This window comes from Eptesicus fuscus, chromosome 12 (genome assembly GCF_027574615.1).
Source record: "Eptesicus fuscus isolate TK198812 chromosome 12, DD_ASM_mEF_20220401, whole genome shotgun sequence".
Classification (NCBI taxonomy): Eukaryota; Metazoa; Chordata; class Mammalia; order Chiroptera; family Vespertilionidae; genus Eptesicus; species Eptesicus fuscus.
The window spans coordinates 6,677,813-6,702,643 of record NC_072484.1 but is presented as its reverse complement, the minus strand read 5'-3'; the positions used below and the strand labels follow the sequence as shown (position 1 = coordinate 6,702,643).

Genomic DNA, 24,831 nt, shown 5'->3' with positions numbered 1-24,831 from the left:
CCTCGCACCCAGCGAAATCGGAGGGGATGAGGTGTGGAGGTGCGTGGGTCTGGCTGGTGGCGGGGGAAAGGGGCTTTTGTTCCAAACCTAAGGGAGATTAGCTCTCCATCACCCTGAAACCCATCTTCTGGCGAACCCCGGGAGACCCAGATGCCTGCGGGGAGAGGCGGGACTCTTGCAGAGGTGCGCCCAGCAATCAGTGTTTGCTGCGCTGGAGTGCGGAACGAGGGGACTTAGATACATGGAAGGCAGAAGGACCAGACTCACAGCCATCGAGGCTCGCCGCACCATGGCCTGTTGGCGCCCTGAGACCCCGCCCCGCCCTGGGACCCGCCCCGCACGTCTTGAAGACCTGCCCCGCAAGTCTTGCAGGCACACCTGCGCCCCAAGCAACGGCTTATGCATGTGGGTGGACTGCCCTCTGGCAGCGGACCAGATGATCTGCTGTTCTAGTCGGACTGCTCCTGGGCCACTCAGACAGGAGGAAGAAACTACAGTTTTTGCTGTAATCCTTGCTGAGTGCCTAAGGCAGTAGCTGATCTACACCCCATTGGAGACCCAGAAAGGAGGGCATCTAGTGGTCTGTGGGAGATGACACCAGATTTCAACCACGTGCATAAGGGACACATTCAACGGGAATATTCAGTGAGCGCCAAAGCTTTGCTGCACCAAGACCCGGCCCATAAACGTATCTCCTGCACAGCAACTCTTCCTTTATAGACAAAGAGAGCCCCCCCAGTGACACCAACACCAATCAAGACTTAACTATACAAAGGAGGACCAAGATGGAGGCATAGGGCGGAAGCCTGATTGTTGCCTACCACAACAACTTTGAGACTACGACAAGAGAGCAGAGCAGACACCATCCAAGACCACCATAGGGCTGGCGGAGTAGATGCTCTACAACTAGAATAAAAGAGGGGGATGTGGGATGATGCTGATGCCGGTGACCCAAAGACCACACTTTAAGAACTACAGCTCAGGCGACACAAAAGAACTATGGCTCAGGCGATACAACAGCGGCCTGGAACGTGCTCGGCGCAGTTCCCCCGGCGGTCTCCGGCTGAGGGGACGGCTCCACTGGCAGCCAAGCACGGACAGACGAGCCCCTATGAGACATGGGGTGGGAGACTCCGCGCTTGCTGACCTCTGAGTCCGTCAAGAATCTCAACGCCCCGGAAGCGGCCAGGTGCGCATGCTCGGCGACCGGCCACCGATGCAGACGCAAGGGCCGACACAGCGACGCCAGACTGGCCCACCGCCATGCACCGGGTGCACCGGAGCTTCGCCGAGCCGCCGCCAGACGAGTTCTGCAGCAGCCATACTGGAGCTCCGGAAGGATGGCCAGGGGAATTGCTGAGGGGGGATTGACCGGCAGGAATTGGGATCGGGAAGACGGGGCCCCACTGAGACCCGGGTGCGGGCGGGGTTGCGCGCCTCTGGGCTCGGGTGTGGTCACACGCCTCTGGGTATAAGTGAGGCCTCACGTCCCTGGGTCTAGGTGAGGCCACATGCCCCTGGGTCCAGGTGAGGCCGGACTCCTGGTCCGGGTGAGGCCAAGTGCCCCTGGACCCGGATGACGCTGGAGCCCGTGCCCGGGCGAGGCCAAGCGCCCCTGGGTCAGGGAGAGCCCACACACCCCTGGGTCCAGGCGAGACCATGTGTCCCTGGATCCGGGTGAGGCCGCGTGCACCTAGGCCCGGGTGAGCCCAAGTGGCCCTGGGTCTGGGAGAGGCCAAGCATCCCTGGGTCCGGGTGAGACCATGTGTCCCTGGATCCGGGTGAGGCCTCGGGCACCTAGGCCCGGGTGAGGCCACGTGCCCCTGGGTCTGGGAGAGGCCAAGCGTCCCTGAGTCCGGGCGAGACCATGTGTCCCTGGATCCGGATGAGGCCTCGTGCACCTAGGCCCGGGTGAGCCCAAGTGTCCCTGGGTCGGGGAGAGGCCAAGCGTCCCTGGGTCCGGGTGAGACCATGTGTCCCTGGATCCGGGTGAGGCCTCGTGCACCTAGGCCCGGGTGAGCCCAAGTGGCCCTGGGTCTGGGAGAGGCCAAGCGTCCCTGGGTCCGGGTGAGACCATGTGTCCCTGGATCCGGGTGAGGCCTCGTGCACCTAGGCCCGGGTGAGCCCAAGTGGCCCTGGGTCTGGGAGAGGCCAAGCGTCCCTGGGTCCGGGTGAGACCATGTGTCCCTGGATCCGGGTGAGGCCTCGTGCACCTAGGCCCGGGTAAAACCAAGTGGCCCTGGGTCGGGGAGAGGCCAAGCGTCCCTGGGTCCGGGTGAGACCATGTGTCCCTGGATCCGGGTGAGGCCTCGTGCACCTAGGCCCGGGTGAGCCCAAGTGGCCCTGGGTCTGGGAGAGGCCAAGCGTCCCTGGGTCCGGGTGAGACCATGTGTCCCTGGATCCGGGTGAGGCCTCGTGCACCTAGGCCCGGGTGAGCCCAAGTGGCCCTGGGTCTAGGAGAGGCCAAGCGTCCCTGGGTCCGGGTGAGACCATGTGTCCCTGGATCCGGGTGAGGCCTCGTGCACCTAGGCCCGGGTGAGCCCAAGTGGCCCTGGGTCGGGGAGAGGCCAAGCGTCCCTGGGTCCGGGTGAGACCATGTGTCCCTGGATCCGGGTGAGGCCTCGTGCACCTAGACCCGGGTGAGCTCAAGTGGCCCTGGGTCTGGGAGAGGCCAAGCATCCCTGGGTCCGGGTGAGACCATGTGTCCCAGGATCCGGGTGAGGCCTCGTGCACCTAGGCCCGGGTGAGCCCAAGTGGCCCTGGGTCTGGGAGAGGCCAAGCATCCCTGGGTCCGGGTGAGACCATGTGTCCCTGGATCCGGGTGAGGCCTCGTGCACCTAGGCCCGGGTGAGCCCAAGTGGCCCTGGGTCGGGGAGAGGCCAAGCGTCCCTGGGTCCGGGTGAGACCATGTGTCCCTGGATCCGGGTGAGGCCTCGTGCACCTAGGCCCGGGTGAGCCCAAGTGGCCCTGGGTCTGGGAGAGGCCAAGCGTCCCTGGGTCCGGATGAGACCATGTATCCCTGGATCCGGGTGAGGCCTCGTGCACCTAGGCCCGGGTGAGCCCAAGTGGCCCTGGGTCGGGGAGAGGCCAAGCGTCCCTGGGTCCGGGTGAGACCATGTGTCCCTGGATCCGGGTGAGGCCTCGTGCACCTAGGCCCGGGTGAGCCCAAGTGGCCCTGGGTCTGGGAGAGGCCAAGCGTCCCTGGGTCCGGGTGAGACCATGTGTCCCTGGATCCGGATGAGGCCTCGTGCACCTAGGCCCGGGTGAGCCCAAGTGGCCCTGGGTCGGGGAGAGGCCAAGCGTCCCTGGGTCCGGGTGAGACCATGTGTCCCTGGATCCGGGTGAGGCCTCGTGCACCTAGGCCCGGGTGAGCCCAAGTGGCCCTGGGTCTGGGAGAGGCCAAGCGTCCCTGGGTCCGGGTGAGACCATGTGTCCCTGGATCCGGGTGAGGCCTCGTGCACCTAGGCCCGGGTGAGCCCAAGTGGCCCTGGGTCGGGGAGAGGTCAAGCGTCCCTGGGTCCGGGTGAGACCATGTGTCCCTGGATCCGGGTGAGGCCTCGTGCACCTAGGCCCGGGTGAGCCCAAGTGGCCCTGGGTCTGGGAGAGGCCAAGCGTCCCTGGGTCCGGGTGAGACCATGTGTCCCTGGATCCGGGTGAGGCCTCGTGCACCTAGGCCCGGGTGAGCCCAAGTGGCCCTGGGTCTGGGAGTGGCCAAACGTTCCTGGGTCTGGGTGAGACCATGTGTCCCTGGATCCAGGTGAGGCCTTGTGCAACTAAGCCTGGGTGAGGCCACGTGCCCCTGGGTCTGGGAGAGGCCAAGCGTCCCTGGGTACGGGTGAAGCCAGATCCTGGGTCCGGGTGAGGCCGTGCGCCCCTGGATCCATCCGGGTGAGGCTGGGTCCCAGGCCCGGGTGAGACCACGCGCCCCTTGGGTATGGGTGAGGCCACGTGCCCCTTAGTCCAGGTGACGCCGTGCCCCTGGGTTCGGCCGAGACCAAACCAGAGGGAGTCGGACCTCCATTACCACCATTTGTCCACCATCCAGAGCTGAGGGGTCAGTGCTGACATGTACACATAAGGAACTACTGGACATCGAAATTGGGTCTCAAAAGAACTGTTGGTCCAGGGGGAAGCTCACTACAGATTGATTCATTTGCCTGTAAGCATAAATATTATTGCTCGTCTCACATTCAGTTCTTATTAGTATATATCTAGTGACATTTGATCTCATTCATCTACAGGAAATGATGAACAACATAGACTGAGGAACAAGAACAGAACCAGAATCAAGGAGGCATCGATCGGACTATCGGGCCTCAGAGGGAGGATAGGGGAGGGTAGGGAGAGGGTGGGGGGAGGGGGAGAGTTCAATCAAAGGACCTGTATGCATGCATATAAGCCTATCCAACGGTTAAGTTCAACAGGGGATTGGGGCATGCGTGGGGAGAGGGGTGGGATGGGAATGGGGGGATGAGGACAAATATGTGACACCTTAATCAATAAAGAAATTAAAAAAAAAAAAAAAAGAAAAAAAGAAATTTTACTTGGTTTCACAGAATCTCAAGTCTCTTTTTTTGCCCTAGTTTACTCTTTGTTCAGGGTGGGTAATTTCTATTGGTCTTTCTTCAAGTTTAATAATTCTTTTCTCTTCTCTCTCCATCTTTATTTTGAGTCCCTTCATTTAGTTTTTAAAAATTTTTGGCTTTTGAATTAATTTAAAAATTTCCAGTTTTCATTATATGTTTTATTTCTTTCCTTACATATTTATTTCTTTGATGAGACATGTGTACTACTATTTGTAATACCTTAAACAATAAAATTTAAAAAAGAAAAAATTTATTATGTGTTAGTAATTGCTCATTGAAGCATTTTTATGATGACTGCTATAATGTCTTTGTGAAATAACTATCATTCTGTCATGTATCATCCTATCATTTATTAGATGCCATCTATGATGTTGACATTGGACTGCCCTTTTCAGTCAGTTTTTCATTGTTTCCCTGCCTGGCATCCATTCCAGTGATTACTACTTGCTTTTCAGGTTTTGGACTTCCTTTCCTGTAGGAAGATTCTCCTGACACTAACACACAGTTTTGAGTTAAGTACCCATTCTAGGGTTTGGACCTGCTTACTCCCCCATTAAAGCACCTATCAGACTATATTCTATTTCATGCTGATTGATCCATATCCCTCACTGGAGCTCTGTGGTCTTCACTATTTATATTATGTCCACAACTACAAAATATTGCATACTCCACAATTATTTGTTAACTCTTGTTTTATTTTGCTTTGCTTTATTTTTATATCAGATAAATTGTGCATGTTCTCTGGTGTTAATAAATGGGCTTTCAAACAAAGGCTATGCTTGGTGGAAGGCAGAAAGTAAGAGACCCTAACTATATAGAATTTTCCTATATATTCTTAGAATTATTCCCACCACAATATAAGTATATGAGTGTCTCGGGGGGACACTTTGTGACAGTGGCACTATGTCCTGCTGTATCCTTGTATGCCCTCCCTCCTGCCCAAGATCCCACTCTGTGTCTTATACATGGAAGGCACGCTATAAATGCTACTTTAATTGAATTTGATTTGTTTGAATTTTATATCTACCCAATAATATGCTTTCATATGCCCTTTGCAAATGTAGCCTGAATCACTGGCAATAAAGGTGACTTTAGCCACTGGGCTCAGAGAGAATGTGTTTTAGGTCAGAACAAGGTGACAGATATTTGACTTTTTAGTTGCTGCCAGAGATCCTCTCTTCTGAAAACAAGCACCATAACTGGGATCCTGGAGAGGACCAGGACTAGGGGGAGCCCAGGAAGGCTCTCACTCTGGAGCACAAAGTTTAAGGGGCACCAAATACTCAGGATTTAAGATAAATGATATTTAATGTAATAGTTTATAAAATCAAAACTAATGAAAATTTCATGACAGCCAAACAACTAAAATTTTAAATAGAGACAGGCATTGTTGTTTCATTCCCCTGCATTGTTGTGCAAAGGGTACAGTCATTTCGAATGAGTCTGTCTTTGGTTCCTGGGCCAGTGTGGTCACTGTCACCCCCCTCAGTGGGCTTATGTTGGTTGACGATGGCACATGAGATTAGCTCATATGAAGCTTTGTATGTAATGGTGCTTTTTATTGTAGACCTTTTATTAAGTTATTTTCACTTGGATACTATGTAAGTGTATGTAGAAATGCACAATTTTTTATTATTTTTTGCGTTTGACTCCAGCAGGGCACTGTCCTTACAAATATTCATTAGATGTCATGCTATGAGAAGCAAAGGAAAGCCAGTTTTCTTGAGCCTCCTGGCTCAGGATCCAATCCCAGGACAAGATCCAGGCTAGGAGTGAGAAGGCACAAGGAAGTCACCTGCTTGACCAACTTCATCCACTAAAAGGGCTGTAAAGCCAACCGAAATCGATTGCCTACAGCAGTTAGTTTTCCTAAAAGCAAAGGGAATGGAAATAAGGGTTTTCTTCTACATGAGGCTCTCCCACTGACATAACTGCTCAACACATATCAACGACCATAGGTACTCAGTGATTCACTGGATGAGAGGCAGGGGTTATTGCTTACATTTTAGAAGTTGTCATTGTTTACATTTTAAATCCCTTACTAAGATGTAAATAATAACCCCTATGTGTCTACCCAACTTATTAATGATTACTCTTACATTTGAAGTTTCTGTGTTCACCAATTCCTTCTGCCACATCAAGAGATAACCATAGTCTTGGATTTGCCATTAGATTTCTGTGAATGATAAGAAGGCCTAATCAGCAATGAATAAGATACGTTAAACTATAGATGGCATCATCTGTATGTATTCTTTGGGAACTTGCATGTTTTGTTTATTAATTTGGCATATGAAAGGCATACTATTGATGCATTTAATTCAGGCTCATTTATTTTTAAGTTCTGTGTAATATTCCATTGTATGATGACCCCAATGCATTTATCCATTCTCCCATTGCTAGGTTAGTAATTTATCTTCATCTTCCCTATTATGCAAATGTGGCTACACATTTTTAAAATCTGTTTTTATTAATTTGAGAGAGAGAGAAAGGGGGAGGGAAAGAGAAACATTGATGAGACAGAATCAGCAATACCCCCTACTGGAGCTTGAGCCATAACCTGGGCATGTGCCCTGACCGAGAGTCAAACCTGTGACCTCTTGGTGCATAGGATGACACTCAACCAACTGAGCAACACTGGCCAGGGTGCTTCAAACATTTTTAAATATGTCTCCATCCAGGGTAACAACCCAGTCTCCATCCAGGGTAACAACACAGTGATGAGTTGAAACTATTCATGTCATTGGCTTTACTGCTTATTGCAACTGATCTCCAAAGTGGTTGCACCAATTACAGCCCAGCTGTACTATAGAAGAATTCAATTCCCTTGTGATTTTTTAAGACTTTTGCCCATTCATTGGATATAAAATATTATCTCATCCCAATTTTACTTAAACTTTTTCTGATTACAATGAGCTCAAGCCTTCTTTTATATGTTCATTATTCATTCATATTCTTCTTCATTAATTTCATATGCATATAATCCATTTTTCTTTTTGATTGCTTTTACTCTTGTTGAGTATTAGAAGGTTTTAAAATTCAGAATACTAATTTTCTGTACTTTTGTTATTACATGAAAATATATTATTCTAGTCTATAGTTTATCTTATTTTTAACGTAGTCAAACAATCAAAATTTATAATTCATGTTTTATTACATTTTATTTTAAAACTATTTTCTGCCCCCCTAATCATATATATAGTTTCTTATATTTCCTTGGAAAGTTGTTTTTTTTTTCTAACCTTGGTCTTTAATCCCCAGGTGTGGTGTGTGAGTGTGTGCTGGTGTGTATTTATTCAATTTTATTTTTTTTAAATAAGCAATTGTCCAAGTGGCATTTACTGCAGCTCAGTAAATTGTAATTATAATCCAGTCAAAGATACTGAATTTCAAGCAATGCTTTTTGTGTTTTGGGGCAAATTGCATTAATTTTTAATACAATTGAACTTAATATTTATTAATTTGGAGATACTGGAAACCTTTATGCTCATCAGCCATTCTATCCATAAACAGAATCTGTCTCTTCATTATTTTGGATTTTCTACTTAACTTGTTAACAATAGTTTAAAATGTTACCTAAAAGTTTTGAACTCTTTTTCCTTGGATATTTATAATTTTGTTTATTTTAAATGTGACCTTCTGAATTTTTATTTTTGGATGTTACTGGGGTATAGGATTTTACAGAGAAGTCCTGTGCAACAACCTTGTCAAACTCTTTAAGTATTACAAAACATGTCCAGGATCCCTGCCTGCTCCTTGTCACTCCCTGCTCTCTGTTCATAGCAGGATGGTGGGAATCATTGGCTTTGGTGAACGAATGGTGCCCTGTAGGAGGGCAGGCATCCTCTTTCCAAAACACAACTGCCGTGTGCATTCCTGGAGGAATTAGTGCAATCTCTCTGAATTTTAGGTTTTATAGTTATCTTACCTCAAAGGTATTAAATAGATATTAAGTGTCATTTATTGCACAAGCAGGAAATATGCTAATGGATGTGATATGCTTGCCATGTAATTCTGTAAGAACCTCATCAATGCTAACTGATATTATTGTTATTACTATGGTAGTGGTTTGTATTTCCAACAGATGTCTTAGTCCATTTGGGAGTACAAATATTTGTGCAATTTCTTCAATTTGGGGAAATTAGGTGACAGCCTAATCTAAATAAAATTTTCTCAATCGCAGTAATATTAACAATTGGGGCTGGATGGTCTTTTTTTTTAATCCTTACCTGTTTGTTTTTTGTTTTTTAATTGATTTTGAGAGAGAGAGAGAGAGAGAGAGAGAGAGAGAGAGAGAGAGAGAAACATCACTGTGAGAGAGAAACATCGATCGGTTGCCTCCTGTGCATTGCGGAATGTTTAACAGCATCCCTGGCCTTTACTCACTAAATGCCAATAGCATCCCCTCCCCCACCCCACAGTTGTCATAGTGATAGCTAAAAATATGTCTGGACATTGACACTGGTCCCTTGGAGCAATATGTCCCTCAGTTGATAACTACAGGACTCTGTAAATGTCCAGTCTCTCACCGCACCCCCACCAGACTCCCCAATTTACACTTCCTACATTCCCCCATAAGTCTCTCTGACCTCCATCCAGTCTTGTTTCTGCAAATCCTTCCCCATCTCAAAGGTCACTAGGTCCATGGTGACTATGGGCAGGCAGGAAGCCAGAAACTGCAAAGATCTGGTTTCTAGGGGACTGTCAGACCCCTGCCAGGTAGTCCCACAGTCGCTGTGAGTGAGGGTTTTGCCTTCTCCTCTTCCAGAGCCCACCCACTGGGGGCTGGTCTGCTGGCCTTTGTCACAGCTCCTTGCAACGCCCTCCCACATTCAGTCTGAAGCCTGCTGGGCTTTGCAAATGTAGCAGCCTTTGGTGGGGAACCTGATCTTTCAAATTATGGAGCCCAAGATCTTAAAAATAAAATTTAAAAAACCACTTGAACATAGCGAATCAGATTGCACTCTGAGAATAATGAGGAGTCAGTCCAAGGAAAGGGTTTCAGAATCCAGAAAGGAGCAATTAAAAATAATGAGTTTTGAGAAGAAAGCATTGCCCTCAAAGAGAAAACATAAGGGCCAGTCAGAACACTTCAGCATGTGCTTGGGTGTGTGCAACCACTTTCAGCATAAAACACAGAAGGGCTTTAGCCTGCTGGGATGTGTGTGCGGTACAGAGGAATGGAGGTTGGCGTGGCTCTTCTCTGGGGTGGGGTTGCACTGTGTTTGCTTAGTGGTAATCTCGGTTGTCAGTAATAGTTGAGAAAAAGTGAAGGTTTTCCTCTTACATTAAATGGCTGGCTGCCCCACCTCCTCTTCTCCACCTGTCTGGTCACCCAGGTAGAACTGGTGCTCACCTGCCCCCCCACTTCCCAAGCATCCAAATCAACACCCCTGCCTTCCCTGGTCCCTGAGAGGGTTAGGTGCAGATAAGAAAGACAAGCAGCCTTTTCCGGTGCCACTTTCTCTCCGCACTACAGTTTCCAGGGTTTCAGTCTGTGTCCCTGTTGACATTCCTATATCTGTGACCTCTGTCCTGACCTTCTCGCCAGACCCTGAGACAGTGGGGACCTCTTGCTACTGGAAATTTCTTAGAGGTCAGCACCACTGGCCAATGTTCACTTGGTGATGCTCTAGAATAATCCATTCTAAATAATGTCCTGCATTTCTTCTTGCTACTCATCCTCACCCTTCCCTATACACACCCAACATGACTTTCCTTCCACATTACCCCAAATATTGGGACACCAGCTTCCACTGAGATGAACTGTCAGAGAGAAATTGCACAGCTGAAACAAGCAAAGAAGACTGTTGCCTGGTTTTGAAAACCATTGCTTACCTCAAGGTGATGAAGGTCCTCTCCTACATTTTACTTACAGAATTATTTATAATAGAAAACTGTGAAAGCATGCTAAATGAAGACATGAAGAACTGACTTTAAAAAAATGCATATCTGTGTTATGTAATGAATAGAGGCCCAGTGCACGAAACTCATGCACTGGGGGGGGGGTGTGTCCCTCAGCCCAGCCTGCACCCTCTCCAATCTGGGACCCCTCAAGGGATGTCCGACTGCCTGTTTAGGCCTGATCCTACCAGAATAGGGCCTAGACAGGCAGTCAGACATCCTTCTCACAATCCAGGACGACTGGCTTCCAACTGCTTGCCTGCCTGCCTTCCTGATTGCCCCTAACCACTTCTGCCTGCCAGCCTGATCACCCTCTAACCACTCCCCTGCCAGCCTGATTGATGCCTAACTGCTCCCCTGCCAGCCTGATTGCCCCTAACTGCCCTCCCATGCAGGCCTGGTCATCCCTAACTGCTCTCTCCTGCAGGCCTGGGTCCCCTCCAATTGCCCTTCCCTGCAGGCCTGGTTGCCCCCAACTTCCCTCCTCTGCCAGCCTGGTCATCCTTAACTGCCCTCCCCTGCAGGCTTGATCACCCCCAACTGCCCTCCCTTGCAGGCCTGGTCCCTCCCAACTTCCCTCCACTGCTGGCCATCTTGTGGTGGCCATCTTGTGTCCACATGGGGGCAGCTATCTTTGACCACATGGGGGTAGCCATCTTGTGTGTTGGAGTGATGGTCAATTTGCATATTACTCTTTTATTAGATAGGATAGGTAAGGCCCTAAGAAGTCATAGATTAACAGGTGATGACATAGAAGTGTTTATACTATGTTGGTGATGAGACCATATTTCGGGTTATGAAGCATGTTGTGAAATATGATGCTTTCTTGGAATATGCAGGCAGAACCAAGAGTAAAGGATGCACACCTTTTAAAAAAGTAATTATCTTTGAATAGTGACATCATAGATTATTTTCTTTTTGCTGATTTCTATTTTGCAATATTTGTACAAGTATATATTTCTGTTGTAATAAAAAAAGAAAATGTTATGACTAAAGGACAGTAAATTTTAAAATATTTTATTTCATTTCTTAGATTGTTAATGATAAAACATGTCAATATTTGCTTTTTATTTAAGCAATACTCTGCCCTATAGTTGTAGGTGTTCATAGGCATGGATGGGGGGAGTACAGGAGAGTGGGGGCCACTGGATATTTTACCTATTAAACCCACATTCTACAAATGTGTATGGTTCTCATCCGCAATAATTATCTGCTGCCTGCTGATGCCTGAGTTTCACCAACTGGCTACAGTCCAACTTGCAATTGCATATTTTATTAGCATATCAATTTATTCTAATTAGTGAGCCTGTGATATAGTAAATAATTCAGAATTTTTCTAACCACAAATACAGTCACTAACTCTTCACCTTGTAAGTTGGAAACAGGAGACTCAATGGGTATGTAACTTTCTTGAGTATTTCTCTCTTTTGAAAAACCATGATGAATGATATATTGATTAGATAATTCACACTCTGATGACGGATGGGGTATTCTTCATGCCATTCACAGATTACAGAAAAGTAAAACGGTCTTTGTAAATCTGTTAATCAAGAATCATATCACTTCCAAAATATCACCCTCAATTTTACGTTTATTTAAATCACTCAAGAGATCGCTTTTTGAGCTTCAGCCTATACTTTTGCTTTCCACACCCCAAGTCTTAGTTTCTTTTAGAAACCAATGGAAAGAGAATGAAAAGCATCAATCCTGAGCCTGACCCTAGCAGGGCGATCCAAAGCATGTGTACAGAATTAGCAGTGCGCCCATACTCTTGTTTACACATTCACTCAACAGACTTTATCCAGGCTGGATGCTCTTCCCTGTGTGGGACTGTGGTGGTTGATTCAATGTGTCAATGTGGCTGGTCGAAGGGATGCTCAGACAGCTGGGGACATGTGGTTTATGGGTGTGTCTCTGATGGAGTTTCTGAAAGAGGTGAGCACTGGGCTCCCTGGACCAAGTAAAGAGATGGCCCTCATCAACGCTGCACAGGGGCATCATCCAACTTGGTGGGGCCAATGGAACACAAAGGTGAAGGAAAAGCAAATTATTTCTTCTTGAGCTGGATGCCATCTTCTCCTGTACTTGGACATCAGAGCTCCTCTTCTGGGCCTTCAGATCCTGGGACTGAGACTATTGGCTCCGCTGGTTCTCAGGCCTTTATACTTGGTCTGAACTGTAGCACTTGCTTTCCTGGTTCTCTAGGTTTCAAGAGACAGATCATGACCATATGAATTAGTTCCTATAATAAACCTTCTCTTATATATACCTACATCTCTGTATATGTTCATATGTCTATAAATCTACATGTCTCTATCATCTATCTATCTTTCTATCTATCTATCTATCTATCTATCTATCTATCTATCTATCTATCTATCATCTATCTATCATCTATCTATCATCAACTATCTACCCATGCATCCCTCTATCCATCATCTCTTTTTGGTCCTGTTTCTCTGGACAACCCCAAGTAATGTAGGGGGTTAGAGCTGCGACCAGCATAGATAAAATCCGTGCTCTCAAGAAACATGCACTCCACCTAGGGAGGCAGATAGCAAATAAGCAAAGAAAATTAATGAATTAATTTCAGGTAAAGGTACGGGCTGTGAACAAATAAAGCTGAGGAGAATGAGAAGGACTGTAATACATACAGCTGAGCAGCGGTTTCCCAAGTGCCTCAAAGATTTGACACATCCTCACCCTTCTGGGAATGGAGAAGGAGGAACCCCAGACCCCACTTACACCCGTGTCCCTGTGCAGGGCACAGTCAACCCACTGTGCATGGTGGCCTGAGCTACCTGTCAGCAGTGAGGAGCTTTTATTGTTACTTCTTACACCAGGCAAGTCCTGTAGGCACAACATATGACCTGCAGCTACACAGGACCCCACAGAGCAGGGACCCTGCCTAGGTTAGGGCTGTGCTCTTGCTATCTTGATATTCTGAATCATTTTGTCTTTGAACTTGTGACTTCTAAGTGAAGTTCAGCATGTCTCAAACATAAAGTTTGTACAAGTGTTGGCAGGCCCTTGCCATTCCAATTATATGTAACATCTGTGAGGCCCCTGAACACAGGATTCTGGAGACACACAATGTGTGGACGTTTTAACAAAACTCAAGGCAAGTGCAAAGTGTCACATCTGATGGATCCAGTGGGAGCACAGGCAGCCCAGAGGCTCCATCTTGCATTTGAGCAAGACCTTGCTGTGAACTCGCAAAGAAGACAGTGGTCTCCTAAGAAACATGAACGGCCAGGAACTGTGTCACGGCCAGAAAGGTCAGGTACTTTCCGGGACAGACACCACCAGCAGGTTCCTTTCCTCTCAGCCCTTCTTCCTCATCCATAAGCGGAAGGGACAGGGCATTTATAGAGCGCACAGAATCGGAGAGCTGAGTTAGGTTTATTCAGTGTTTCCACTGTCCTGGTAAGAACAGAACTCGTACTACATATGAACTACAAACACTAGTTGTGTGATTTTGGTAATCCTGCCCATGAGTTAAATGCTCATATATTTACTTCTATAACTGGCATTGAATAACATAAAAAAGGAATGCTAAAATTTATACTAATCATCAACATTTTTGTTTTATTCTTTTAAATTTTTTGCTTAGAATGATATTAAATTAAAAAAAAAACATTATAACAACACAAGAGAGAGACCACAAAGAAAGGAAAAATCTTAATATTTTAGTACCTTTAGCCACATTCATTTCCTTGCTTTATGAAAAAGGGGTCCAATATTTTCATTTTGCACTAAATTCTGCGAATTTTGTGCCTTGCTTTGCCTGTGGGAAGCCCTGAGAAGTCAAGAGACGGTAATGAAGAAACTATTGATGCTGGGCTGTGAGAAATTGGGAAAGACATATCCTGACCTCTCTCCCTCCTTACAGCACCTTCCTTCAGCAAACTTACCTGGAAGCCAGCCAGCTAGGAGCCTGGGGACACAGCCCAGGCCTCGGGTTCTTAGGGCAGTCAGCTGGGTCAGGGAAGTACAGAGGAAGTGTCTACAATGGGGACAAGTTAGGAATGGCGGTGGTATAACACAAAATAATTATTTGATCTTCCTCCCCCCTTCCTGGTGCAGAGCTCCTGCACCCAACCCTGGGAATCTCCCTGGTGATGAGAATATCTTTTGTGTGCTGCTGGCTGGGGCTGCTAGGTGGCTCCAGGATGGGAGCTGATCACCCAAGCCAAGGCAAGATCCCAGAGTTGTAGCTTTCAGCCCCACCAGGCCCCTAGGCTAACATTAATGACCAAGGATTTAGTCACTCATGCTTGCATAAGGGAACCTCCATACAGTGCCCTAAATGAGGGGGTTTGGAGAGCTTCTGGGGTAGTGAACTCATAACAAGTGCTGGGGAGCACGACCAGAGAGGGCATGGATGCTTTGTGCTACCCCTCTCCCCGATGCCTTGTCCTGTGTTTCTCTTCCATTTGGCCGCTCCTGAGGCATGGCCTTTATAATCAATACCAGTGTTCCCCTGAGTTCCTAGGCTCATTCTTGTGGAGCATCAAGTCCGACGAGGTGGGGTCATGGGAACACACATGTTTGTGGTTGTTTTAGCAGAATTGGGGGTATCCCGGGCACCCCATTTGCAGTTGGTATCTGCAGTGGGGACAGCCTCATGAGATTGGCATTTAACCCATGGAGTCTGTGCTATCTCTGCTACTTCATGTCAGAATTTAATTAAATTGCAGGACATCCAGTTAGGGTCAGAGAACTGATTAGTGTTGAAAACCCCGCATACATTTGGAGGTGTTAGAATTGAGTCAGAAAATACCACAATATCCAGCACACTGTCCTACTAACAGTGATAACTTGTCCCAGCTCTCTACTGAGCATTTTTATTATTTCTCTTCTAATCCTCCTGGGAGGACTCAATGGGCAAGCTATTAGTCAGCCCATCAGGAAACCACATGAGAAGTTGAAGTCACATTTTTACCAAGAAACAACTAAGTGTCAATGATTCCAGGTTCACACCTATATTATTTCCTATGGCCCCTGGAACAAATTACTACCAACTCAGTGGCTTAAAGCAACACAAACTTATTATCTTAGAGTTCTGGAAATCAGGACAAAAAGGGTTTTATTGGGCTAAAATCATCCTCCCTCCCTTTCCCTCTCTCCCTCCCTCTTTCTCTCTGCCTTCCTCCCATCCTGCCCCTTTCTTTCTCCCTCCCTTCCTCCCTCCCACCCCCCTCTCTGACTTTGACACCCTGTGACTTATAAGAACCCTTGTAATGACATTGGACCCACTCGGATAATACATGATAATCTTCTTACCTCAAGATCCTTCATTGAGTCATACCTGAGGGAGGATTGCTTTCCTTCTGGAAGCAGAGTTGTTTCTTCACCTTTTCCAGCTTCTAGAGGTGCTGCCCTCTCTGCTCAGGGCCTTTCATCAACCCTAGGGTCCTAGGTAGCAGCTCTCTCTCTCTGTCTCTCTCTCTCTCTATCTCTCTCTCTTTCTCTCTCCTTTCTCTCTCTCCCTCCCTCCCTCCCTCCCTCTCTCTTCCTCACTCCTCCCCTCCCTCTATTTCTCTCTCCCCCTCCCTCTTTCCCTCTGTCCCTCTCTCCCTCCAGCTCTCTTCCGCTCTGCCTCCCTTCACCTTCCTTCTCTCTCCCTCCATCCATCCCCTCCCTGGCTCTGACTTTGACATCCAGTCTCCCTCTTACAAGAACCATTGTGATGACATTGGACCCACTTGGATAATACAGGATAATCTTCTCACTTCAAGATCCTTCACCTGGTCATATCTGACTGACCCCTTTGCCATAACATCTTTAGGTCTCAGGGATGAGGACAGGGACAGCAGAGCGGGGAGCTGTTATGATGCCTACTGCAACATTTAACTCTCCCATCCTCCTATGCGACAGGCCAGGCATGAGAAATTATGGATATTTTGAATTTTAGAGCACAGGGTATTTTTTTTAAAGCCCACACAGATTTTTAAAATGTAAATTAGTCACCAAGATTTGACTCAGCAGTTTTCAATGAAAATCTACATTTTTAAGTTCTCTTAAGAATGTGAAACAATGATTTCTGCCAAGGAAGAAAAGGTCGTGGTGGCCATCCCTTATACACTGGTCCTAGGCCGTCCAGTTACTACTATCCCACAGCTTTCTATTATGTTTTCAACAGGGAGGTCCCATGTTGGTTGTCATTCATTATCTTGTTCCCAGCCACTGGCATTTGTGCTCAAAACCCCATCTCCTTCCCTTTCCACTCTGTTCTTTCTTGCTCAGACCCATTCCGTGGAGTTGATGAGCAAATTTAGCACTTCTGTCCAGTTCTTTAAATCTAGGTGCTGCCAAAAGATTTAAGCCTTACTCTGTCTAATGTGGGCATGAGTAGGCGAATATGAAGGCAGGCAAAAACTCTACATATAGTGAGTTCCCAGGCATGGCTATCATTTAGTTCAAAAATCAACCTTCTCCGTGTCCAGTGGAATGAAATGAAGCTTGTTAAAATAAGTATTTCCAAGTTCTTGAATGTCTGCCAAAAAGACACCCTATTCTGAAGCCTCTTTATGGTTTTACACAAGAATTACACAGGCCTCTGCGAAAGTTCTGGGTCATCTGTTTACAGTAAGTGCATGCAGGAGAAGGGGTGGATTTGTATTTGTAGTTGCTATGCAACAATGCATTTGGCCCTTGCCATCCTAGATTTAATGGCCCTTAACTCTTGTGCCTTCTTGGGCATACAGCTAATTTACAGGCAAATAGCCCCCACATTGGTTCTACCTCTTTACTGGAAATGACAGCATGCTGCTAGATGGTGTGACCGTGACATACATACCAGAGGCATGGCAATGCAGGTTAATATACTGTTGCAGTTCTGCTGTGTGGACCTTATGGTGATTAATAATAAAAAGCTGTGCTCTGTGTCAAATTAATGTGCCATGGAGTTATGTTTTGGCTCCAAAGCAAAGCTGGATAACTTATCTCTGCCTCCCGTTCATTAGCAAAATGTGAGCTCATCATTGCCCTTGTAAACTAGCAATATGCTCAAGGTGGTGGACCATTGAGCCTTCATCGGCAACAAGGGGCATCCTCCTTCATCTGTAGACTGTTGTTATGGTATTTTTCCTTTTCACCCAAGTTCAACTTTGAGGACTCCCCAAAAAAGCCAGGTCCTATTTTTGGCCACCCCAAAATTTGTACCAAGGTCATAAGTAGCACTATGGAGTATTTAGAACTAGTTTAGTTTCTTCACACATCTCTTACATAATCTTCATAAAAGTCCATGACATGGTGGATAGTAGGTTCTCAGAAAGTGCCCATCAAATGTGCAGCCTGAGATTAGCCACTGTGGAGACAATTATTTATTTATTTGGATGTATAACGACATTTTGGTCCATGTTGGACCACATATATGACATACTAGAGGCCCAATGCACGAAATTTGTGCAAGAGACTTGGCTCTCGAAGCCATGGCAGCTTGCCTTGGCCCTCATAGCCTTGGCTTCATCTGGAAGGTTGTCCAGAAGGATGTCCAGAAGTTCATTCGGCTGTCTGGTCTAATTAGAATATTACCCTTTTATTAGTATAGATTATTATTATAGATGACCATGGTCCCATAAGGTTATAAAGGAGCCCTAGCCAGGTTTGCTCAGTGGATAGAGCATCAGCCTGTGGACTGAAGGGTCCTGGATTTGATTCTTGTCAAGGGCACATACCTCGGTTGCAGGCTCCTCCCTGGCCCAAGGCCCTGGTTGGGGTGGGTGCAGGAGGCAACCAATTAATGTCTTTCTCTCACATCAATATTTTTCTCTCTCTTTCCCTCTCTCTTCCACTCTCTCTGAAAATCAGTAGAAAAATATCCTTGAGAGTGGATTAAAAAAAAGATTATAATGGAGCTGAGACATTCCTAATTTACAGGCACATAGCCCCCACATGTGAACACCTGTTGATGTTGTAGCTGTTGTAATCTCACAGCACAACACCTCACTCATGTGTTTGTGGTGATGCGGGTGTAAACAAACCCACTATACTGCTACCTGTATGAAGTATGGCACCTATAGTATGTATAGCACATCATACTGGATAATGATAATAATTGACTATTCCTGGTGTATGTAACTATGCATTTGTGAGAATATATCCCTATTGTTAAGCATGACTATATATCTATCTATATATCCCTGTTATTAAGCATGACTATATATCTTTACAATTGATCCTTGAACAATGCGGGAGTTGGGGTGCTGTCCTCTCATACAGTCCAAAATGCACATATATCTGCATAGTTCTATATTTCTGAAGAACCCTGACTAATCAAAATGGTGATTTGATTAGTACTGACAGAAGCTTGGCTGTACTTGGCTGGAACATCTTTCATCTTCCACTCCAAAGACTGAGCAAGCTGAGTCAGCTCAGGTGCCCAGAACCCCATAGACAATGGGAAGATTCCACCTTCAGCTGGAGAGCAAGAGACAAGGTTTGAAGGATAAATAGAAGTTGGCCAGGTGAACATCAGCTGTGTGTGTGTGTGTGTGTGGGTGGGGGGGGGTGGTCTTTTCTAGACAAAGAAAATGTCAGGATAAGAGGGCTTAAGGCAAGGAAGGATTTAGAGAATTAAAGAAAATGAAAAGTGTCTCAAGAGGGAGGAAGAGGAAGAGAGAGGGGAGAGAAAGAGATTGGATAGGTTGGAGAAGTTAACAGGAATTCTATCATGTAGGACCTTCTAACTTTTTAGCATGGGGAAGAACTTGCATATTACATTAAGTATATCAGGAAACTATCGATAAGTTCCAAAGAAATGAATAACAAAATAGGATTTCAATTTTTTAAAGCTCATTCCATGGATTTGAGAACAAGAAAGTGGATCCAGATGGGATTCAGCTTGGATGAGGCTGGAGAAAATGGATATGCTACAAAATACATAAATGTATTTTTGTATGAAGTGAATTTGTCTCTCTTTTCTGTGTGTTGTGTGTATTTCTTACAGTCAATTTTATCTACCCACTTAATTCTCTCTCCCATATAAGTTCACCCCAACTGTTTCTATGACAAGGAGAAGCCAGCTATGGCAGAAGGGCCTTTTTATCTCCATGTGAGACTAGAAGCCGAAAAGTTCTCTGGGTCAAAAAAAAAAAAATGGCCACATAGACGGTTGGAGTTTTAAAAATACCCCTTTAGACCAACTTCTGCATAAAATGAACTCAAAGAACAAAGAAAACAAAGCTTTGGTGAATGTGAAAACCCTTCAACCTCTCTACCCTTCATGCACAGTTCTAAAATGTCATACTCAAAACAACTCAAGAACAAAGGCTGTTCCTACACAATAATAAAAAAAAAAAAAAGTCCATGTACAGCATAGCCCAAAACTATCCACACTTTTTCCTGAATTAGCCATGTAATATAGGGAAAAAATACATTTAATAATCCAGATGAGAATCAGAGCATCATGATTTTGATTTGCATGTAGAAATAGCCATTTACGGGATCTTTGACATCTGTTTTCTGTTTCCAATTTCTTTTCTCCTCCTAGATAAAATGTTGGGAGAAATTTTAAGCAGCTCAAAATTATCTTATTCCAGTATTTATCAATCAAACACTTTGCCATGGATAAAGTGTTAACCAGATATATTGTGGGTTTAGAAATCTTATCCTAAAGCAAACTTTATCTCAAAGATGAACTTGTATGATTGGGTAATGCACTCCCTCCCTCACTATAGAATCCAGATAAATGTAAACAGATAAAAATGGAGAGTCGCTTAAGCAGAGGAATACCAAATGACCAGTTTCTGTGTTCTATGTTGAGACTGATTTCCTGGTGTTCAAGAAAAAAACTATTTCCACCAAAATAGTGTTGCCTGATGCCATTAAATGTCTTGTAGTCAAGAGAATTTGCATTCTATGTCTCAATATATATCTAAAGAGGTTTCTCAGCCTCAGTACTGCGGACATTTTGGAGTGGCTAATTCTTAAGTGCACAGGGGGCTGTCCTGTGGGTTGTAAGATGCTTAGCAGCATCCCTGGTCTCTACCCACTAGACACCAGTAGCACCCCACCCTCATTTCTGACCACCAAGCATGTCTCCAATCATTGCCAAATGTCCTCTGGGGGAAAATTTTTGAGAAACATGATTGTAGAGGACATTGGAAGATATTTGGGCAGCCAGTCTACTTCTTCTTTAGGAATTGCCTCTGACCATCAATATAAATTTATGTGCCTCTTCCACTACAAAAGCTGGAGGAATCGTTAGACTTACATGTAGCCAGACCCTTAGTCTCATCACTATCTCATGGAAAGCTGACCCAGACACCTCAGAGAGATTCCTAGAGAATCCTGCTGGTACAGCTCCTCCATGAACTTGTCCACTATCTAGTGACCCGTGACCTCATCCTCCACAGCAAGATGTGAATCACAGCGCTGGGGGTAGAGGGCCTCTTCCTTGGGTACTATATCTCATCCCACGTGGTGTCAGATGCTTTCTCTGTTTGCTGGTCATGAATTTTTCTTTTTTACCCTTTACTAGCCAACCACCTGTTACTATTACCCCCTGTTTAAGTTCAACCATTCCTTTGTATTAAGCTTTTCATATTCTAATTACTGGTGGTTTCTTTCTGCTCTTTGCACCCTGATGCATTATTACTTTTAATTACTAATGTTCTTGTCTGCTAATTCCAACATGTGGATCATGGATGAGTATTTTTCTATTGATTTTTCTCTTTAAACTGTAAATCACAGTTTTCTGTTTGTTCAAATGCCTACTCATTTTTTTTTTTTATTGTGTAGTGGATATCGTGGAGAAACTTTGTTGAGATTCCAGATTATCTTGTCTTCTGAAGAATGGTGGGTTGTGTTCCATCAGGTAGTTTGGTGCTGAAGGGTGTCCTTGATGTGTGGCCACACTGCATGTGCTGGGGTTTTAAGTAAATGTGCAGTCACACATTGTTTACTTTCTTATACTGCCCTGAGTGGCTTGGATATTAAAGTGGGGGAGAATGTAGCATTAACTACAACAGTCTTGGTTGCACTGGTCTTGGAGGCACCTCATATACAAGAGACTTTTCCTGACAACTAAGCTGGCTTCAAAATTCCCACAATTCAAGGCAAGCTTTGATATTGTGTGACTCTAGATATGAGGTAGTTTAGAGAGATTAGAATTATGTCCGATTTTGCAGAAGGTCAGAGTTTTTGTGTAATTGAATAATTCAGTTTCTACTAAAATGCAGTCATGATATATAGTCATAGATACAGCAAAGTAACTCCATTCCCAGGGATGCATAAAATAAATTAATCTGACAATATGAGTTAGCACATTTTGGGGTTGCAGTGTTTTATTGCTTGGTATATAATACTTGATGGGGCAGGATAATTTACTGTAGTTTGAAAATAATTTAATGATATTTTATAATATTCAAATAAAAAATCTGCAAAGTCCTTGAAATAGCCCTGCTAAAAGAAACATAGTTTTAAATCTCTGTTTCATATGTGGTCTCTGCCGGAAAACCACAGATGTCTTGAGAATAGAATTGCTGTCTCATTGTGTCCTAAACTCCTAGCGAGTAATGATGCTCAATAATTTCCTTAACTGAGATTTAATCAAATAATGAACCATTAACCACTTGGCTAGTGGCGAGATAAATTTTGGCCCCTGAATGGTGGCTTATTTTGCAGTCAACTCTGTAAGTTAGGTACCAGAAATAGCATCACTTATTCATTTATTCAATAAACATTATTGAGCTCTTATTATACACCCAGGTGCTATGTGAAGTCCAAGGGATACCAATAGGAATGCTGAATAGTTTTATATGCATTCAACTCACAGTATAGAAGTGATGATAAATATAATCACAAAATCACATTAACACTTCCATTGCTGCTGAGATGTTATCTGAGAAAAGCCCACACTCTTTCTGCATCTGTCCTTTACTCTTGCACACCTGCCTTACTCACAGCCCCTCTGATACCAGATGCGTGGGGGCTTTCTCCAAACGAAGCAATTCTGCAACACCAGCTGGGTGTCCTACAATTGACCTCAATTCTGACACTATCGACCTGCAGATAGCAGATCTCACAGGTGAAGGGCTCAGTCCCACTAGACCCATGGTAGGCAAACTGCATCTCGCAAGCCATATGCGGCTCTTTGGCCCCTTGAGTGTGGCTCTTCCACAAAATACCACGGCCTGGGCGAGTCCATTTTGAAGAATTGGCGTTAGAAGAAGTTTAAATCTAAAAAATTTGGCTCTCAAAAGAAATTTCATTTTTGTGTATGGTGTAAGTTGGTGATCTAGTTTCATTTTTTTGCATGTATCTGTCCAGTTTTCCCAACACCATTTATTGAAGAGACTGTCTTGACTCCATTGTATGTTCATGCCTCCTTTGTCAAATATTAATTGAGCATAGTGGTTTGGGTCGATATCTGGGGTCTCTATTCTGTTCCATTGATCAATATGTCTGTTCTTGTGCCAGTACCAGGCTGTTTTGAGAACAGTGGCTTTGTAATACAACTTGAAATCTGGTATTGAGATCCCACCTACTTTATTCTTCTTTCTGAGGATTGCTGTGGCTATTCGGGGTCTTTTTTTATTCCAGATGAATTTTTGGAGAGTTCTTTCTAGGTCTGTGAAATATGCTGTTGGTATTTTGATGGGAAGTGCATTGAATCTGTAGATTGCTTTGGGTAGTATGGACATTTTAATGATGTTGATTCTACCAATCCATGAACATGGTATGTTCTTCCATCTGTTTACATCTTCCTCTATCTCTTTTTTCAGTGTCCTGTAGTTTTCTGCGTATAGGTCTTTTACCTCCTTAGTTAAGTTTATTCCTAGGTATCTTAATTTTTTTGGTGCGATGGTAAATGGGATTGCTTTTTTAGTCTCTCTTTCTGTAAGTTCATTATTGGTGTATAGAAAAGCCATAGATTTCCAACTTACACCATACACAAAAATAAACTCAAAATGGATACAGGACTTAAACATAAGACGGGAAACCATAAAAATACTAGAGGAATCCACAGGCAACAAAATCTCAGACATATGCCAAAAGAACTTCTTCACTGACACTGCCCCTAGGGCAATGGAAGCTAAAGAGAAAATTAACAAATGGGACTACATCAAAATAAAAAGCTTTTTTACAGCAAAAGAAACCATCAACAAAACAACAAGAAAGCCCACGGCATGGGAAAACATATTTGCAAATGCTATCACTGATAAAGGTTTAATCTCCAACATCTACAGGCAGCTTATGCAACTTAATAAGAGGAAGATAAATGATCCAATAAAAAAATGGGCAACAGACCTAAACATAATATTTTCAAAAGAAGACAGAAGGAAGGCCAAGAGACACATGAAAACATGCTCAACGTCATTAATTATCCGAGAGATGCAAATCAAAACAACAATGAGGTACCATCTCACACCTGTCAGAATGGCTATCATCAACAAATCAACAAATGACAAGTGTTGGCGAGGATGTGGAGAAAAAGGAACACTCGTGCACTGCTGGTGGGAATGCAGACTGGTGCAGCCACTGTGGAGAACAGTATGGAGTTTCCTCAAAAAACTGAAAATGGAACTCCCATTTGACCCAGTAATCCCACTCCTGGGAATATATCCGAAGAAACTAGAAACACCAATCAGAAAGGATATATGCACCACTATGTTCATAGCAGCACAATTTACAATAGCTAAGATTTGGAAACAGCCTAGGTGCCCATCAGCAGATGACTGGATCGGAAAACTGTGGTACATCTACACAATGGAATACTATGCTGCCATAAAAAAGAAGGAATTCTCATCATTTGCAGCAACCTGGATGGAATTGGAGAACATTATGCTAAGTGAAATAAGCCAGTCAATGAAAGAAAAATACCACATGATCTCACTCATTTAGGGATAGTAAAGATCATTATAAAGTGATGAACAAAAAGATAGATACAGAGACAGTAAAGCATCAAACAGACTTTCAAATTACAGGGGGAAAGTTAGGGAGAGGTGGGGGAGTTATGAAATCAAACGAAGGACTTGTATGCATGCATATAAGCATAAACAATGGACACAAAACTCTGGGGGGGGAGGGCATGTGTGGGTGTGAGGTGGGGGGAGTAATGGTAAGATATGTACACATATAATACCTCAATAAAAAAATATTTATAAAAAAAAAAGAAATTTCAATCGGTGTACTGTTGATATTTGTCTCTGTTGACTAATGAGTTTGCCGACCACTGCACTAGACCATCTTCCACTTCAGATGTCAATCACAAATAGTAGGGTCCCCGGGTTACCTACAACTCAATTTGGCTACAAATTGGAGGTTCCCATGATTCCCTCCTTGGGTTTCATTAATTTGCTAGAACAACTCACAGAACACAGGAAATACTTATGTT

The 24,831-nt window shown here is 44.9% G+C and overlaps 2 long non-coding RNA genes across 2 annotated transcripts; one reads left to right on the top strand and one right to left on the bottom strand.

Annotated features, from left to right (window-relative positions):
- The first annotated feature begins 13,793 nt into the window (after positions 1 to 13,793).
- Positions 13,794 to 19,359, top strand: LOC129151001 (uncharacterized). Its single transcript, XR_008557802.1, has 3 exons — positions 13,794 to 13,913; positions 18,789 to 18,958; positions 19,286 to 19,359. It is a non-coding gene; the product is annotated as an uncharacterized LOC129151001 (long non-coding RNA).
- On the bottom strand, positions 14,190 to 15,890 carry LOC114231347 (uncharacterized). The gene is made up of 3 exons (XR_003617291.2): positions 15,774 to 15,890; positions 14,402 to 14,493; positions 14,190 to 14,286 (listed from the first exon to the last, which is right to left on the bottom strand). It is a non-coding gene; the product is annotated as an uncharacterized LOC114231347 (long non-coding RNA).
- Positions 19,360 to 24,831: the final 5,472 nt, after the last annotated feature.